At 40.0% G+C, this 19570-nt stretch overlaps 1 long non-coding RNA gene across 1 annotated transcript; it reads left to right on the forward strand.

Moving 5' to 3' along the window:
- The first annotated feature begins 3083 nt into the window (after positions 1 to 3083).
- On the forward strand, positions 3084 to 17149 carry LOC107053142. The gene is made up of 4 exons (XR_005858224.2): positions 3084 to 6696; positions 7218 to 9839; positions 10210 to 10315; positions 15830 to 17149. It is a non-coding gene; the product is annotated as an uncharacterized LOC107053142 (long non-coding RNA).
- Positions 17150 to 19570: the final 2421 nt, after the last annotated feature.

The raw sequence follows: 19570 nt of genomic DNA on the forward strand, positions 1-19570 counted from the left end.
AGCAGTTCTTCCTTCTTTGGACTAATTTACAACTTCATTATCACATCCACTTACATTACATAGACTAAGATAATTTTATATTACCCCATAAGACAGTAAAAAGAAGGTCCATTGCTGACTTTGCAGCTGTTCGTACACTTATTCCCATCTGTAGATGCTATAAGGCCATAAAGTTACCTAAGTGAGGTAAGATCTTCTGCCCTAATAGCACTTTATTAAAATAACCTTTAACTTTTTAGAAATTATCTTTCTTCTTACCCTTACACTTGCTTTCATTAAATACTGATACCATAATCGACTGCCTATTTTTATAATTATATTCTGTGCACGTTATATACCATAACTAAAAATAAGCATTGTTGCTTGTTTTGCCACTGTAACACATTTAAAATAAGAAATACAATTATTTTTATGTATTATCTGATAGATAGATTTTGGGACACATTTCTTGAATTTTTACATCCTGAGTTACATGCAGATGCTAACAGAAAGAGACAGAATGAAAGAACAAGGGTTAAACTTGTCCAGTGTTAAAAAAATAAAGAAGAATATTTTTTAGAACTAAAAGACTGAGCTCAGAGTTCTGGGCTCTGTGTTCTGGAGGTTACCAGCTATTGTAAGAGAACAGGTACATGTATGTCAGCATGAATGCTGCAAGTGCCTGGGGGTCTTTTTGTGTCACTCCCCAGGATTTTGCAGTGTTCACCAGGAAGTGCACCTTAGGTTTCTCATAGAATCTCATTTTTCGAAGGTATACAAACAAAAATTGCGGGTAATTTTTTTTTCATAAACATTAATGTAACCGTCATCTTTTGTCTTGCTGAGATCAGGATTTCGCTTCCCTGCTCTGGAGCTTTTCTTGGCTGCTCAAACTCAAAACTCAGATCTTCTCAGTTCTGCTGGTATCACAGAGGTGTCGAAATTGGTGTGTCCCATCCCACAAAATCCTCCTCCATCCCTCTCAGTCACTCAGAAACATCTCATCTTCCCAGTCATTCATGCCCATGACAGTGGTTTTCTTTCCACTCTTTGCATCTATACACTTATACTGAGCTTCTCCCTGAAGTTTTCTGACTCCACATCCGTAAGATATATGTTTTTTGTCCATGCACTCAGAGAAGATTTTCATTCAGATTCCCACCTACTGTATCTCAGTTACTGCAACAACCTCATCTCTGATCCACTGGCTCTTTCAAAGCCTTTCTAATCAGACAAAAATTTACACCTGATTTTAATACTTTCAAAGCAAACACCAACTCAGTGTCTCCTGTGATGCCACCATCCCACCTTAGCATGACTCTTTATGAGCACCCTCACACTTGTCCTCAGTTGGTGTTCCTATGATGCCTAACGAGCACTGTCCCAAGGCCAAGCAGGTGACAGTAGTGCACTGTTAGTGTTAATAGCAGCTGCAGTGCTGAGACCTAAAGTGCTGAGTGGCGTCTCCTGGCCTGCTCACTTGCCCTCTCCTCCCCTCTGGGAAGACCTTGAAGCTCACTGGGTCAGACTGGCTTATTGTCCTGTCTTTGCAGAGCATGGAGCAGCTGAGTCTAGTTTTGTGACTTGGTTCTTAGGTACAACTACAGTCCAAATCATGAATAGTGTTATTAATAAGAGTGTGTGCCAAGGAGTGAGGGCCTGAGAGCTGTTTAGCAGGGTCATGCCTTGCATATACTATTAAAGTGTTGATGTTTACAACAAATCCACAGCTATGTACGTTAGTAGCGTTGGTTTCCTATGGTACAACAGATACCTGCTTTTTCCAGTGATTTGTTTTATTATTTTTCCACTTGATACAGAAATTATACAAGAACTACATTAAATTGCTCTAATTTTGTCCATCCAGACCCAGACTTAACAGAAAAACTAAAGGCTTTACTTCAATTGTGCCAAATAAGCACAGTAAGAGAACTGAAATACTGATGAAGGATGAAGAAGCAAAGTCTAAGTAGAGCTAAACTTGTGCCATCCCAGTACACTGAACAGAGCACTTAAGAATTCAAGATAGCATAACTTTGGGTACGATTTAATGCACCATACAGAAAGTTGCCAGATGTTCTGACCAAGAGAATAAATCCTCAGAATTGGGTGTTTTTCCTGTCCAAGGCAGTGCTATTTGTCTGGTGTTATTTGCAGCAGCAACAGCAACACCTGTCTGGATCTGCTGGTGGAGCATGTTTCTGCTTTACAGCCTCTGTTCTGCAAGCACAAACCACGTGTTGCCTTTCTTTCTCACTTTAGATGTGATACCTTTTCTCTTTCAGTTTCAAAGAGAACCACCTTTTCCCACTTTTAGCAGAGTCTCCTTTCCCCTTGAGAGTGTTTTTACTGTTCACAAGAATTTTTCATTTTTGCAAGAGGAAAGTACCATTTGACTGACAACCTTCATGCTAGAAGATGACTCGTTTCTGGGCTGCTTTGGGAGTCCAGGGAAATGCTGGACGTCCCTCAGTGCAGACTATACGCCCATACTGCACAGCTCACTGTATTGCAACATTAAAGGCAGACAAATGCCACCGGTCACAACTGAGTGACATGGTTCAGTGAGCATGGTGGTGATGGTATGACGGTAGGACTAGATGATCTCAGAGGTCTTTTCCAACCTTAATGATTCTGTGATGGAGAGCCGGGGGCTCTGACAGTACCAGACACCTCAGGCAGAAAACAGGAGCAGCGGTGTGCAAGGTGTGGGCAGGCCATGGGAGTAAAGCTATATTGTAAAGGAAAAAAGAAAGGGCAAGATGTTCAGAGGAACTTGAGAGAGCCTGACCGTGCCCAAGCAGCAGTTTTTGCTGCTGGGTGGGAAGCAGCTGGACTGGGCCCACAGGAGATGTGAGGCGGTGGCGGCCCAGCAGCCTGAAGCAGGCCTGTCCGTCTCGTACCCCATCTCCCCTAACTTTCAGCAGACAATTATTTCACTACTAAAACTCAAGGCCTGAGCATGCATTAAAATGTGCAAGCTATAACTTTCCAGCTGGTAAAAATACATCATATCTTCAGAGCGAGACTACAAGCGTGGCACAGAACGCCTCGGCCCGCGCTACGGCAGCCGCGGTGTTCAGTGACACCTAGGGACGGCCTTCGGGAGCTGCAGCCGCTCCCGCTCCGCTCACACCGCTTTCCTCCCTCAGAACCGCAGGCCTCTCACCACCGGTGGTTTATTCTCCCCAGAGCGCCGTGATAGTTTTAGGGCGTTCTGACAAAGATTGCACTGGAAGTGGTTTTCGTGGAATATAAAAAGAAACCGCTCCTCGGGAAACGCCAGAATTGTGTAGCTGATGGATTAATTTCCTCTACAGCTAACACGGCTACAGGAAGGATTTGGCTCTGCACGTGCCTGCTGCTGGGCTGCTGATACCACAGTGACTGCATAGGGTGCATCCAGACAGATAGCCACCACCACCACCTCACTTGTATTTAAAAATTACATTTCCATTGATTCCTGTAGTAATAATAACTACAACCTCATAATACAAATTATATCTTAGAAATTGGGAAATCCTTGCTCTGTAGACAGTGTTGATAGAAGATTGCAAGGATTCATCATTCAACCTATATTAAACCTACACAGCGCTGATATTTTCTTTTTTTTAAAAATCAAACAACACAGTGCTTTTAAGAGTAGCAGTCTGTTTCTGTTCACCAAACAAAGGTCAGTAACTCCCAGATCTACCCTTGGCACTATCAGTGATTTCGCTGTCTGTCCGTATCAACTATTTTTGTCTGATGCTGGTCATATTGACCCTGGTGTCAATGAACCAGCCCCAGCTGAGTGAAGCACAGAGCAGAACAAAACCTCCAGCTGCTCCCACCCAGCAGCTCTGGCTGCAGACTGATGATGTTCCCTGAAAATCAGGATTACCTGGCTAAGAAGCTGGCTTGGGGTAATTGCAAACAAGCCAATACTCAGAGGCTGGTGCTGTCTCCTGCTTGTAAGGAGGACGACAAGGGGGGATTAAGTATCAGTAGAAGCTGTGGTGGCATGGTGGGACCTTGCACTGTCAGAGTAATTGTCTGCTGTATTGCCAACACCTGCAACCCCCGGCAATCATGCAAGAGCCTGCTTCTTGCTAGGAAGTTTACAAGTTAATTAGAAAAGACAACAAGAGGCATAAAAGAACCTTACAATTTACTTAGTAGAGCTTATGCCTATCCCCTTTCCAAATTTATTGGTGAGTTCAGAGCATTTCAGAGATTGTCAGCTACTTTTGGAGAAGAGAAGGCTCTGGGGAGACCTGATAGCAGCAGCTTTTCAGTATCCAAAGAGGGGCTGTAAGAAGGGGAGAGACTCTTTAGCAGGGTCTGTGGTGATAGCACCAGGGAAATGGCGTCAAGCTAAAAGAGGGGAGACTGAATGGACTGAATATAATGAATTTTTTTTTTACAATAAGGGTAGTGAAGCACTGAGGTAGTGGATACCCTTGTCTTTGAGACACCCAAGGTCAGGTTGGATGGGGCTCTGAGCGCCCAGATCTAACTGTAGGTGTTCCTGTTCACTGTAGGGGAGTTGGATCAGATGACCTTAAAAGGTCCCTTCTCAAAAGATTCAATGATTTTACTTCAGCATGTTCCTCCAGAATGTGATTTGGATGTTTGGATGCTTGGTGGCCAGCTTCTCTTCTGACTATCCAAGGAACTCAGTTGAGATGAAGTGTAGCTCTGGCATCTCAATCTACATGTACACACACAGAAGAAAAAAAAAAAAAAACACATGAATTTTGCCCTAAATCTCAGGTGTGGCAGTCAGAAAAACCAGCTTTGCTGCCAGCTCATTTTTTCAGGAAGAGATTCTGTGCTCGGGAGTGGTGGAGGGTGATGTGCTTACTTGTTTATTTGTTTTATTTTTAAACTCACTCGTGTTTTCTGAATGTTGCCTGTAATGCTATGCTACTGGGAGGGAACTGAGTGCCTTTCATTCCATGAGATTTTCAGGTCCGTGATTATTTGCTGGTCTCCAGAGAGCATTTATTGCATGTGATTATGATAGGAAATCCACTCGTGCTACAAATATATTGCTGATAAAATAATTGTGTTCCATTTTTAATTTCATAACATATTGGAGGTGTTCAAGGCCAGGTTTAATGGGGCCCTTGGGCAGCCTGATCTAGCGCGTAATTTAGTTGTTGGCAACCCTGCCCACAGCAGGGTCTGGAACTGGAACCGGGTGATCTTTGATGTCCCTTCCAAACCAAGCCATTCTATGATCCTATGATATCGCAAATTTTCACAGGGTTTCTCCAAATTCCAGTGTTCACTTGCACTGTGGACCATTGTCTAAGAATGGCTGCCCCATGCCTGGGCTCCCCACATCTCCTGTCCCCTCTCTGGCAAAGCCCTTCTGCCTGGTTGACACTGGGCAGAGGCACCGAGGGCACAAAGCACTCCCATTCCACCTGCCCTTGCCAGGTTATTTGGTAGCCACTGGAGGTTCCAACTCTTCTGCCTTCCGCCATCTGCTTCATGCAGGCTTTTCTCATGCTAATTGCTAACCTAGCTATTTGCTCGTGACAAATTATGTTTCTCCCTGGAGAAATTAAGTGCTACCAGTCTGAGGTTCCTTCAGAGAGAAACCTGCGCCCTGGCTCAACAGAAATAATTGCCTGTTTCCCCACATGATGACAAGGAGATGAGCAATCTCTGCAGCCTGGCTGTATCTTCTGTTCCTAACAGCTGGATTAGAAGCTTTGAGCTCCCAAGCTCTGGAATAGTTTCTGTCTCTCAGAGAATACAAATAATTGCTGTGAACATACCACGCTATCACAGTTGTCATATATTTCTTGGTTGAGTTATCAGCAATAACTTATCTGTTATCCATGGTTTATTGTTTTGGCACCTCTGGGAAACATCTATGAAGCACAATGAATATAAATCATGTTGCATTCTGACAGTATCTAAAGATTTATGGAGAAGTTAAGAGAAAACAGAACCACTTCATATGTGGAAAGGATAGGAAAATTATTGATTTCAAAAAATGCTTAGACTGGTTTCTGTCAGGTAAAATAATGTGAGCATAATTTTAACTTCAGGTCCATGGAATAGTGCCAGTATCCTGAAAAAATTAAGGGTTTTTTAAGAAAAGATTCACTGAAATCACCGTCGGTAGTGAGGAATAATTTTAATTTCCCAAGTCACGGTTAAACAAATAGTGAAAGCTTTTGAAAATCCTGCCTGCAGTTCATGTTGTTTCAGATATGTTAACAGTCGGGACGGAGACTTTGTGTTCAAGGAAATATTTTTGGTATCAGAACAGCATGAACTGCTAAAACACAGGATGCCTGATTACATCTATGAATCTCTTTGACACACAGAACCCAGAGCTGTAATACCACATACTGGAGTTTGAGTCTGTCTTGTAAAGACACTCGGTATTTCTTCCTAGCTCCTGTAAATATGCCCCCATCAAGGTGATTCCCAGGATATGGAAGTGAGTGATCTCAATCCTTACAAACTCTATCCAACCCTCCTGAATCCTAGGTAAAATCTTCAGCTACAAATCAGATGGAAAATACCATGTGGCAGAAGTAGCCACATCCGTTGCCCCAGGACACGGAGGACAGCTCCTGCCCTTGGCTGCCTGCTCAGCTAACAGCACTGGTCTTGTGACATCCCGCTCAGATGGCAGCACATATCCGTGTGTTTAAAAAAATATGTTATCTTTACAGCATTGCTCCAGTAAGATGACACCCAGAATACCAGGTTGGTGCACTTTGATGAATTAAAATTTGACTCCAAATGAAAATGTGATTATGATAAAACCTGGATGGTTTGAAACAAATTAAATTGCTTTGGGTAGGACTAATGCTTAGTTTGAGCAAGAGTGTTATTTAAGAAGTATGCCAACATTTCCAATAATCCCTTTAGGCTGGCCATAAACTTTCACCAGCCCATATTTTAGAGGTCAGCCGCTGAACCAAGTTATGAATTATGCACATAGACATAATTCTTAGGTTCTAAAATAGTGTCAAAGTAATTAGAATTTAAAGAAAGAAAAATGAAGAGGGCTTCATTATGAAGTTTTTAGGGAAAGAAGAGTAAATCATAAGAAACAAATATCTTAACTAGATGATTATTACAGAAAAACATGATGAAAAACGACAAGTACAAAACTAAGCAAGGACACAAATTGAGGAAAAATATCAGTACTAAGAATCTTAAAAAAACTCTTGTGCTAATGAAGCTTTAATCAAACAACTTCTATTTTTTGTTTCTTTTAAAAGGTACTGAAGATAAGCAACAGAAGAACTAAAGATTTGGAGCTGAATGTGCATAGAAGTACATGCATTCAAGTCCTGGGATAACAACTTTTCCAAACCTCATGAGAGCAGCGGTTTGGAGACACAGGACAAATGCTCTTCCAAAGAGGTGATGATCGATTTTTTGCACATAATGTACTGTGCAGTCAGATCTCTGAACATCAGTGGCAGGAGGTGCAAAATCTTTCATTGCTTTAATGAGGCAGTCTTATGAATAAGGGCAGTCTTAAGCATAAAACATCACTTTTTCTACTTCATGGCAGTTCTGTTTACAAGATTGTTCCAATTTTCCCTCCCACTATTTTACAGAATTTCATTTTTATTTTATTTTAAAGAAAAAAAGTGTATTGTAGGAGCTAATATTATTAATTATATTTCCTTACAATTTAGGAGGTCTGTTTAACATATGTCATTAAAATAATGACGCTCAACAAAACATATAATGGTCTTTGTTTTCTGGCACTTTGCAAATCTGTATGCAAGTGAAACAAGAAGATCTTGGAATAATTAACTCTTCTTGGGGTCTGAAGTAAAAGTAGCAAACTTCAAGTTAAGGTGGGTCAAGAAAAGATAGAGAAAGGCTGAGAACACAATAATTAATCTGGGTTAAATTTAGTTATTTTAATGAATTAGACAATTTGAAAGAAAGAGTGAAGAGCTGGAGATTTTCAAAGAAAAAAGACGGTAATGACATTAGTCCCAGTGGAGTGACAGGAGAGTTTAACATTTGTGGAAGAGAGAACTTACAAGGAACAAGTTTTCTGTTGTCTATAACACAGATAGAATTATGAATTTTAATTTCAAGTCACCTTTTGAAGGGGAACAGCACTGAGAGCTCATAGTCACATTGTCTGTCTGATGAAAAACATTCTCCTACTGGTAACCTGATTCTTGTGCGCATTAGTGAAGGTGTGTTCACCCTGGTATATACAGTTCACTGAGTTTTGTCCTCATAGTGCCAGCCACTATTTGATAGTTGGATGGAAAGCATTGGATTCAGAAAAAAACCCAGTGAACAGCAGATGGAGTTATCCAGCTCTGTTGGCAAGGGGCACTGACAAGATGGCTGCAGAGTGGTGTTCGCTGGTTTTAGCACTTTCAGATGTTGTTTGGCATATAAAAATCTATCATCTTTTCCTACAGATCTTGCATTTCCTATATCATCTGACTGCTAGGACTGTAACAATACAAGGAAAAAAAAGAAAAGAAGATATTTAGTGTTGAATTTTGAAGATAAAACCAGAAACTTTAGGTTCTTCTGCCTAGCAGAGGCACAATGAATTGTGATTCCATTTTTATTCAGACTTCTTCAGCCTCTGCCATAGTTGCATGGAACTGTGGGAGCTTTCTGACTTGCTTTGCAGCTTACAGTGCACTTGCAGACTTTCTCCCCATGTGCCATTAGCATTGTTATCAATAGAGGCAGCACAGCTTAGAACTTGCTCAAAGAGGCTGCCATGCTGGTGGTCATTAAAGCTCAGAAAGATGCTTTAGGTGTGATCCAGTGGGGAAAAACCGCTTATTGCTCCTTTCTGACCTCCAAAGCCTCTTTGCTGTCTACATCAGAGCAGTGGTTTTGCCTACCAAATTCCTTCCATAATTTTTAATTACTTATGCCTTTACTACATGGATTTTTAAGTAAATTACTTTAAACTGTGCTTTCAATTCATTCTAGACCATCAGCTGAACTAAAAAGATGATGGCTTTTGAGATGCCATGAGGCTGCTAGAGCTGCCCTCTAGAGATGTCCATCTCCTTGTGTGGCCATAGAGAAGAGTACTTGGATGTCTCAGTACAAGCCCAAGCAAAGCTGGATGGCTCTGGCTTAGCATTAAAGTTGGAGAGGGAGAAAGGATGGAAGTTGGGTATTTTTTTAACTTCTTTTACAACAAAACTTCTCCTTCGAGACTCTTGATTATGCAGACAGCATTGTCCTTCCATAATTAAAATAATTAATTTCAAATGGCCACGAAGGTACAACAGATAGGCAACTATTCTTTCACTGTCTTTCGCAACGTTGGACTCCCTTCTGGAAAAAAACAAGTGAGTAGGGAGGAAGGGATGAAATTTAAGTGGAATAGGGATTCTTAAGGCTTTTTATGTTCATTGTAACTTGAATCTCTTCAGATTAAATAAAATAACTAGTAAGGCTGCAATCTGCCATTGAATCTGTTTGCATATCACCCTGAAAACTTGCAGCCTTTTCTCAGGCTGTGAATCAGATTGCAAAAGCTGATGTTCATGTAACTTGATGTTCTCCAAGCCAAATGCCAGCCGTGGGTCTGCCTGCCTCAGCTTGCTCTGCTGGAGGGGATATTCATAGCACTGACCCCAGGAGGGACTTGGACAGGAGATACACCCTGCAGCTGGGGTATGGCAATCAGAGAACTTCATGGCAGGAAATCCAGTGTTGATGCCTTAGCCTTCTGAAAGGAGAGAATGATTGGGAAATTCTGGAATATCAGGTTTTTCTCTGTGTCTTGCATTTCCCTCAACTCACGGAAATGATCAGAAAGTGGCACAGCAGTGGCTTACCTTCTGGAATGGGGAGATTTGTGTCTTCTTGCCCAGAATCTCACACCCTGGGTAGGCATAAGCAGTGCTTACAGTACCAGTGCTTTCAGGAGTTATTGGTAAAGAATCTCAGAAATATGTGGGATTCAAGCACGTACTACAAGTTCTTATGCATGATCCTGATGCTTTGGTGCTTCTCTGTTGTCCCTGCCTTCTCCTGAGTGTTACAAAGCTCTTTGTTTGCATTCCTTATCCTGGGCGACAGGATGAATACAGGAACCCAGGCACAGCAAAATAACTGCACTATGCCTTAAGCTGAGATCATTTGAGTTAAAACTAGATAAACAAACTAACTGAGGCTGCTAATATCTCATTGAATTGCTTATTTATTTACTGCATTCCAGTGGTGTGGCTTGCATGGTATCAAATCTACTTTTGTCAGGTGGAGGAAGAGAAGAAAACCCTTCCCATCTGCACTGAGAGCATGGGAGCCAAGTTTCTGCCTGGAACGATCTGAGGGGCTGATGTACAGTTATCCAGAAATACAGGTTTGTAAAGGAGGAACAGTGTCTCAGTGCCATTTATACAAAAGTAGAGATTGCTACTCTGCCTTGTAAAGCAGAAACACAAAAAAAATCTAAGTGTTCTGGAGGAGATTCCTCATCAGTTTTTAGTCTGTTAACTTTAAAGCAGTTTTTTAAATGAACAGGAACGAGGGAGATCCTATCTTACTAGGTACAGAGATTACCCTCTTGAAGCTATTTTCATGAAACTGGTGGCAGAGTTTACTTATCTTTACAGGTGTAACTATTTTTCTCTCAGAAGTGTAGTCCTTGGGTAACAATCTCATCAAATTTAATTATATTAACTTAAGCTGAAAATTTAATTTATTTTTTCTCTGATGAGATACTTCTGAAATGAAGTGGCTCACCCATTTTCAATGGGAAGACTGTAGAGAAAACAGGGAGGGGTCACACGATCCCAGAACAGTCAGAAAACTGGCACATGAAGCTGAAACTTAAATATATCCATCACACTGACTGTGGTAGCTTTTAACCAGAGAATAATAAACTAGTAATAAAATAATAAACTAACACACTATATTTTATGAAAGAAAAACAGGAACCTGGCATCAACCAACCCATTTGTCAGTATTCATGATTTTAAAACAGTTCTGAAGAAAAAACACAAGCAAAGGCGTAGAAAGAAGTGCAATAGTATTTACCAAATAAGGATTATATGAGACTTATCTGTCTGCCTTTGTGATAGCTATTTCTGGGGAAGGGTATGAAGCAGAGGGAGTCCATCTGGACTTGTCTAGAACACTTGTTGTAGCCTTTGATCATTTCCTACATGAAAAATAAACTGGGGCAGAGAAGATGAGGAAATGGAAAGCGATAATCAGGAAGAAAATACCTAACAGGGAGAATGTGCTGTGTTTCTCTGAGAGGGTATCTATGGAGCTAAAAAGGGCTTTTTTGGCAGACTGGTCATGAGATAGGTCTGATTAAATATTTTTATTGATGGTCTTGGCACGCAGAATAGGTACTTATGGACTTTGCTAATAAAGCAGAACACTGAGAAGCATTACAAGGGCTGTGGGAGCAGGGTCAAGATCTGGGAGATCCTGAGACCCGATTTAAAGAAACAGGGAGAAAGTTAACAGCGCAGAGTGGAAGTTGGAGCACTGGGGGACTGTGAATTACTTTCAGAACTAATCTCTTTTAAGCAGTGGAAGGTCTCCATTGTTCTGACTACGAGACAAAAACAACTTTAAACAGTCCAAAGGCACATCTTTCTTGTCAAACTGTGCTCAGAAATGCGGTTTGCCTAAATAAGCTTGCTTTTCATGACACATCTACCAGCTCTACTACTTTCCATTTGCAGCAGCGTATTTTTCTGTTTCTCAGCTTCTGAGCTTTGTCTTGACAATGACTTGGAAGGAAACTGAAAACGAATGTAAGATAGCAGCAGAAATGAATAACCTGCCTACTTATCAACTTTACCTTTTTCTTCTGGCAGGAGTATGCAAAAGGCAGAAGCGAAGGATTTTTTCAGAGGTAAAAGGCAGACATTTGTCAGAAAAGATAGCTCTGGTGCAAGGTTTCAGATACATAAGGTCGATCACAGTTTCACTGATGTCCAAAAACCTCAGCATCCTCAGTTAAAGGGCTATTGAAAGATAAGGGTGCCAGTGAGTGTTGTTGGATCCCTCCAGCTTGCAGCTGGGCTTCAGAAGCAGCTTGGGCAGGGTGAGACTGGGGAGGGGAAATGATTTTGCCACGTAGTCCAGGCCTTGTGAAACAGCTCCTGTACCTTCTACCACTTGTGGGAAAACTAGTTTTTTGGGGTACCCACAGGCAGTCAGGAGGCTTACGCTAATCAGTGCAGGTGCAGGGGACAAGGTCTGAGCAGCTTATTGATGAACGTGCTCGGGAAGAATCCAGGGGATTGTTTTCTTCCATTGGGGAATTTTTTGAGGGCAACCTGCCAAGCATTTCAGCAGCTAATTATATCGGGAGTTTATTTTTTGAAGTGTTTATAAGTGATCCAAAAAGAGGGAGGTTTGATTCTTCCTCTTGACGTGTGCCAAATATAATTGGAATGATCACACACTGGTCAATCTGTGAACAAATTGGATTTGCAATTTTGGCAATCACTCGGCTTTTGAAAGGCCCTCTGGAAATCAGGATGGTTTGTTTCATGCAATCCTGACAGTTTGTGCACAGAAAAAGAATAGAAAAATAAGCTCTTTCGAACTAGTCAAATAAGATCTAGGATGAAATCTTACTCTTTTGAAGCTGATGGCAGAGTTCCCATTGGCCACGATTTCACCCTAAAATCTCTCAGCGGTGCCAAGCACCTACTAGTTCCTAGTAGATCTGCAGAAAAACTCTATGAAAAGTAACCTGCTAAAGTTGTCTTTTCTCCTTGCAAACATTTCCATCCATAAACGGTATGTATGATCAAGCTGAAGTTATTCCACCTGTAGAAAAAAAAACATCATTTATGGAAATCAGTGTGAAGGAAACCAGTACTTTCTTTAGGTCCATACTGTAATGGCAGGGGAGAAGTCTAAAATAAAGGCTGAAGACTTTTTTGGTCCCACCTTCAATATCTTTGCTTAATCAACACTCTCATCCGTCTTGTACCCTAACTTTACCACTATGTCCCTCTGAAGGGCTGGCACAAGTTCAGTTGTTTTTAGAAGTTTCTTTGCTTTTAATCTTTATGCAATCTTGATTTTTTTTTTTCCATCCATCTTGTTTTCCAAATGTGTCCTACTTTAAAAAAAACTAAAAGGATGAATGGGAAATGGGTTACTGTTTCTTGTTCTAAACACTGTCATTTTGTTTGTTCTCTGTTTTCCCTGTTTCTTTTTAATTATCCCTCCCTGTCCCCAAATGGGATTAGAGCTGAGAAAACTACAAGACTAAGAAAGTTTTTTTCTTTACAAAACTCTTGTTTAGGCCCCAGTTCATCAAGGAAACTGAAGTACCTGTTAAAATAATTTGTTGAATTCCAGTATGACTCAAGCACACATTAAATATATTTCTGAGAAATGGCACATATCTGTATATCTTTCATCTACAAATAACCAGATTGTGTGTTTTGGATTGACACTGTCAGTGTTCAGCAGCATTCAGTCTTGGTTCTCCTACTGTCAACTCAGTTCTTTCGACACTCGTTTAGCTTTTTCTCTGTGGCAGATGTTAGCTGTTAGAACTCAGGACATAATCCAAAGATCAGGAAAGGTCATTGACTTATAAACCCTTCTTATTGGAACCTATTTGCTTTTGTGACAAAAAGCAACAGCTCAACGATTATTAGCCTTCTTAAAAATACCATTTATAAATGATATGATAAAAAATAAAGTAAAACTATAAGTGTTTGTTCAAAGAAAATGAAAGGAATCTAAACCAAAATACTCTGTCCTAAGTGCAATGTGTGAATGCAGTCAGATAGATGTAAAATTACTTTCTAATTCAGACTTTCCAATGACTGCAAGTTTTGTCAATATAACAGGGGATAAAAAGATCCCTTCAAAACTGTTTATTAACCCAACTGGCTAACGAGAAGCTCCATCTATCAAAAGACATGTTAGCTATTGCTCTGCTGGCTGACACTGATCACAAAGTTTATATTGTCTGAGAACAAAACTTCTACTAACATTAATCAACCCATCAGAATGCTGCATTTTTGAACAGCATCCAAACTGTACTCGATATTTGCTTCTTTTATGAAGACTTTATTCCTTTGGTGTATTATTTCCTTTGTAAATTTTATTCCATAATGTGAAGCCCACATTTGGTTAATGACCAGGTAGATATCAAAATTTATGAACACATTAAAATCTATGAAGCTCAGACTAACCTCACCATTTTGACATCACATACATTTGCCAAAAGAACTATCATGTCATGCATTGAAGTGATTTGTGTCAATTTTCTGTGGCTAAAAATCACCTGCAATGTCAAGATTATTTGTGCTTCTCCTTCCAAAAAAATAACCACTTACTGAGGAATGGTTCTTCTAATCAGAGTTGTCCTTTGCTGCAGAACTATCTCAGAGAACTGACAGTCACCGTCTCTTTCTCTCTCGTGCACTATGAGTTTAAAAGCCCCATTTTCTTTGATTCTGTAAGGAAGAAAGCTAGTGCACCAAAAGCAAGGGACAAAATACTCCGAGACAATGAACATGAAGGAATCAGGTTTTTTTTTTTTATTTAGTTCTGACAGAGCCTGGAAAACACACTTATTAAGGACAGATGCGTGAAGGCCAAAAGGAGAACTTATTCATTTACATTTGCATGGTCTGTCGGTTAAGCTTTCTCACACCTGACCACTCTCTACTTGCTGTTTGTTCCATTTCCACCCTAGCCTCACTCTGACCATCATTTGGGCATCCATTAATAATCTACAAGAGGGATAATTTTGCTATCAAAAATTACAAACACTCTCACTTAAGTGTCATTTTTCTTGAGAAAGCTTCCAAGTTGTAACTGGATTTCTGGCTTGACAGAACACTTCACAGATTTCTATGTAATCCTTGTGTGGGGGCCTTGCTAATCTCTGAGCTGTACCAATTTTAGCACATATCCTTTTGGCTTTAAGAGAAAGGGATGAGGAGAAATAAGATAGTGTTTAATATCATTAGGAACTCCACAGAACAACAGATTTATCTTCCAGTTTATCCTTAGTTTATGGGAGCAAATGGACTATTCAGTTCTTCTGCTATGTTCCTCCTAAATAACACTCAAAATAAAATGAGGTAAACACACCAAATGCTAACACTGGAAGAAATTATTTTCTAGTATAAGCCTTCTGATACAATCCTTTTTCATGCTCTCTGTTCTAGGTTTGCTTCCCAAATGTATCCCTTCCTGTCTGGTCCAACTCCATATTTTCCTCACACGTTCCAGCATTACCTGAAAGTGACACAGCTGCTCCTTTTTACTGAAGCAGACTAATAAGATTGTGTTAGTTACTCACAGACTTATTTATCTCCTCTATTTATCTGGACTCACAAGATCTTCTTCCAGCAGTGCCTCGTCCCTTTCCCTTTGTCCAACACAATTTTGGCTTTGACTCCTTCTGCCCGATGTACATCAGGAAACTGGTATTCTGGGAACTAGCGTCCTGACTGGCTTCTCAGATTACCCCAATCATATTAATGTAATTCAGAACATTTAAAGAATTACAAAACAAAACAGAAGATAAGAGAATGGTAAACATGGGCACAACCTACACTCTTGACTTAACAAAATGCACAGTTGTTCTTGCTTACATTGATGGTATTGTTTCATCTGTGGTTTGCCTGGAGCTGTGATTGTTCTGACTCTATGGGTGTTGACACATTAGCCAACAGCTCTGTAAATTAAATACCCTTTACCACAAACTCTTCAGATGCATTCAGTGAAGCAGCTCATTTACTAAAAGAAGAATGTTATTAGACATTCAGTATATAGTTAACAAATTCCTAATGTTTTCAAGAGCAATAGGATCAAACCTTTTCAGCATATGAAATATTCTAATCTAGTTTCCACTTCTTTTGCATTTCAGCATTTCATCATTTACTTCAAAGGACTACCACGGAAAGAGAGCAAAAGCAAGTATTTTCTTTGCATTTTTTTTTCTGTGATGAGAACTCCCTATCTAGGTTGCACATATGTGTGCTGCAGCCAATTCCACAAATATTTCAGGTTAGATCTCTCTAGGACCGAAGATAGGATGTTTTCATGTAGCATCTGTGCAGCATAAAATTGCTCCCTCTAGCTAATAACCAGCACCCAAACATGCCCAACTATAAGGTGTGTTTGCTCAACTTGATGCTCTGCTGTCCTTGGACCCAGTAAGCACTAAACTCTGGTCATTTTTAGAGTATCCATGACATATTTTCACAGTTTCCATCATCTTTCAGGTAAGCCAGGTAATGACTTTCCAAAGAAAATCATCATGTACATGGCACAGCTTTGCAAAGGGCTTCATTCTGCTAGAGAGAAGAGCTACTGCCCTCGCTACTCTTCCTCCACCATGTTCCCACAGTTCTCATGCTTATTTTAAACTTTCTTTCCCCTCTTTCCCACGTTCTTGTTTCTTTTTGATAACATTCATTTAATTATAAAAAATATAAAGGGGTCAAAGGGTTGCTTTTGGAATAATGGATGCCTAGGACAGCTGGGGCTTACTCAAGATGGCAAGTCTTCTCAAGGATACAGCTCCAAGTATTCTGTGAGTGCAGAGTAATATTACATCTTCTGCAACTTTGACATTAACTTCCTGTGAAATTCTGGTCTGCAAGTACGTGCTCTGCAGCAGTATGACTGGCACTCCTGCTCCACATTCAGTGTATGTCCTTGCAGTTTTTAACATCAGTGTTGAAGTTATGTCCAGGAGCTGACTGCAGAGGAAAGCTTAGAACACACAAATTTATTTTCACTTTTGCCAACACCACTGAGCCCACAGGGAGCTCATGTGTTACTGTGCCTTAAGTAAGCTGCTAGCCCAGAATCACCTGTGAAAGCACTGCACGCAAGCAGTAAGTTGACCATTACTGCCAACTTACTAACACAAGAAATGTAACAAGTGTTGTAGAAATAGATTTCTATCAGTCAGAAGTGCTTAAACTCAATTTCTTTCACGGATTAGTCTTTGAATTGTTTGAAACACAGCAAGTTCCTCACACTGCTTGTGGGGAAGAGTAAGCAGCAAGGCTGGCTCAAGCAAGGCCTTGTCTCCAACAAGCGGCAGATTCACGAACCAGACAGATTCCCAGCTTTGGTCTCTGCCCGATGCTTTGCCATTTTCTCATCCTTTGCTTTCTCATTCTTGTTCTCTGTTTGTGTAAAAGGTGCAATCAGAAAATAAAGAGATTACACTTCATCTCCTGCCAGTATCTCTGATGCGAGTGCTGAATGTAAAACTTGAAATCAGTACTACGGAAGAACAGCTTCTATCTACCATTTGCTCAGAGAAGATATAAGGTTAAACAGGGGCTACTTACATTTCTACACTGATATTACCAAATCATGTTATTCTCAAAAGGAGGTTTTCCTGTGCCAGTTCATTCTTTGGCTTTCTTGCTGCGTACACTAACCTGGAAGTTTGTTTAACATATACAGATATATATTGAATAATTGTTGACTATATACGACCCTTTTTATGATTGCAGGCAACTTACATTTTCCAGTTCTGTTTTGGACTCATGGCGTAACACCAGTGAAATGGGAAATAGCTAACGACTGCTTGTTCTGTTCTTCTAAATTTTGCCATTTTGTCTGCTCTCCCCATTTCTCTTTAAGCACTTATTTTTCTTCCTTCCCCCACGTTGCAATTAATGCTGAAAAACCTACAAGACTAGGGAAGTCTACTTTTTTATATAAAACTACTTTGTTTAGGTCTTATAATTCCTAGAAGGAATTACCCAGGCACTCAAATTAAAGTCAGGCCCACATCATACCTGCACCCTGAGTTTTATCTGGCAGTGTTCAAGTATTTTGAAAGTCATGGGAAATGAACAGACCTTGAAAAAATATGGATATCCCAAATGTTGATATCATTGCTGTAAACTTTTTCATTGCTCTGGTATTTGGAGTACTCTACACTGTTTAATTTGGGCTATTAACATTCCAAATGAAAGTAGCAAGAACTCCACCATGAGTTTATCTTTCTTTGAGTAATCTTAACATGCACCTAAGTCTCTGGTTAAGTTTCCAAGAACCCCATGTCATGGTTATATTTCACAAGCACATTATCTACCCTCTCTGCTTTAGCCATTTTACTTACACTGCCTAAGTGGCCCCCCTGGAAGCACTCTCCAGTGACTATGTAGGGAGCTTGGTCTTATAATTTTTCTCTTTTACATCAGAGCAAAATTAGATCTTAGAGCAGACAAAACCAAATTATGCCAATACGTCCAACAGCATCAAGTTAGAGTTTTGATCCTTTAAATCTTATTCATGCAAGTAAATCATGGTCATGGAGTGGAAAAGAAGAGAAGCTGTGTTATTAAAGGTCACGGGACCAGGGCTTCAGAGTATCTATGGCTTTCAAATTCCCATGCTCAAGCTCTTCCCCCTGTTGCTATATTTCAGCCAATTTCTAAGCAATATTTTCAGCATAATAAAATCCTGAACTTCAAAGCAGGCTCTTTTTTTTTTTTTTAACAGATGTAGCGAAAGCACAGTTACAAAAATAAACATCAACTAATAATGTAATAATGATGGAAAGGGCAAGATTCAATATAGTTCAAAGAGGTTCAGTTCAGCATTACCTCTTTGCTACAAACCACGTATAAATACATACACACATGGAGGCACTAATAAAAATTGCTACACAGAATATACCCTTAGCTATCCAGTCCCTCCACTTTATTGCCTGCTTATGCAGTATATGCAGTAAAGCCTCCTAGCAGTAATTTAATAATTCAGTGAATACTTACAATAAAGATACTGAAGAATGGGATTTGAAAGTCTTCTTTCTCAGCACCAACAGTTTCAGCTGACTTCACATTCAAGCCTGACGCATCAGAACAGTAGAGCATAGGGAAAGTCTACATTTTCTTGACTATAAGCAATTACTAGGCTGCTACTATTGAAATGCTAGGATGACAGAACTACTTCATAAGTGAGAAGCTGCAAAATGTTGCTGAACAGTAGAAGTCTCGAGCTCAACCACCTGATATGCATTTGATGAATGTTTTACTTTTCCTCAGTTTATTGAAATTATCTTTCAACCTTTTTCCCCCCCCACACTTAAAAAACTCCACCTTAAAAAAGAAAATCAAAACACTTTCTATTTTAAAGAGTTAAAAAAAAAAAATGGGCAATTCTTGTGAAAGGGAGTATTACATGGAAAGTTCCATTCTGCTGAAAAATTTAGTTTTGTCAAAACCAAAACCTACAGATGTTATTCAAAGAATCAGAAAAGAACTAAGAAATGAGAAAATTGCCCTTTCAGGACCCAGGAGTTGGGATGCTGGTCTCCATATACTTCTTGATATTTATGCAAGGTCACATCCATTGCTTCAATTATTTAGGTGTGCCCATGGTATGCACATAGGTGTAAGTCTGGGACAGGGCTCAAGTGAAAATGTGATGAATTTAAAATTTACAATCTGAGAATATAAAAATTATAGACAGCCTTGCAGTCCTTTAATGCCTACTGCAGCGTGTGGAAAATATCACTTGAGGTCACCTTGTTCCAGCGCAACGTCTTGCAATAGGTTCTTTGTAGTTAAGTTTGGCCATTATTTGAGTGGAACTTGGGAAGGTTTCATCTCATCTCATTTCAGGCTGTCTGCTT

This window comes from Gallus gallus, chromosome 3 (assembly GCF_016699485.2).
Source record: "Gallus gallus isolate bGalGal1 chromosome 3, bGalGal1.mat.broiler.GRCg7b, whole genome shotgun sequence".
Lineage (NCBI taxonomy): Eukaryota > Metazoa > Chordata > Aves > Galliformes > Phasianidae > Gallus > Gallus gallus.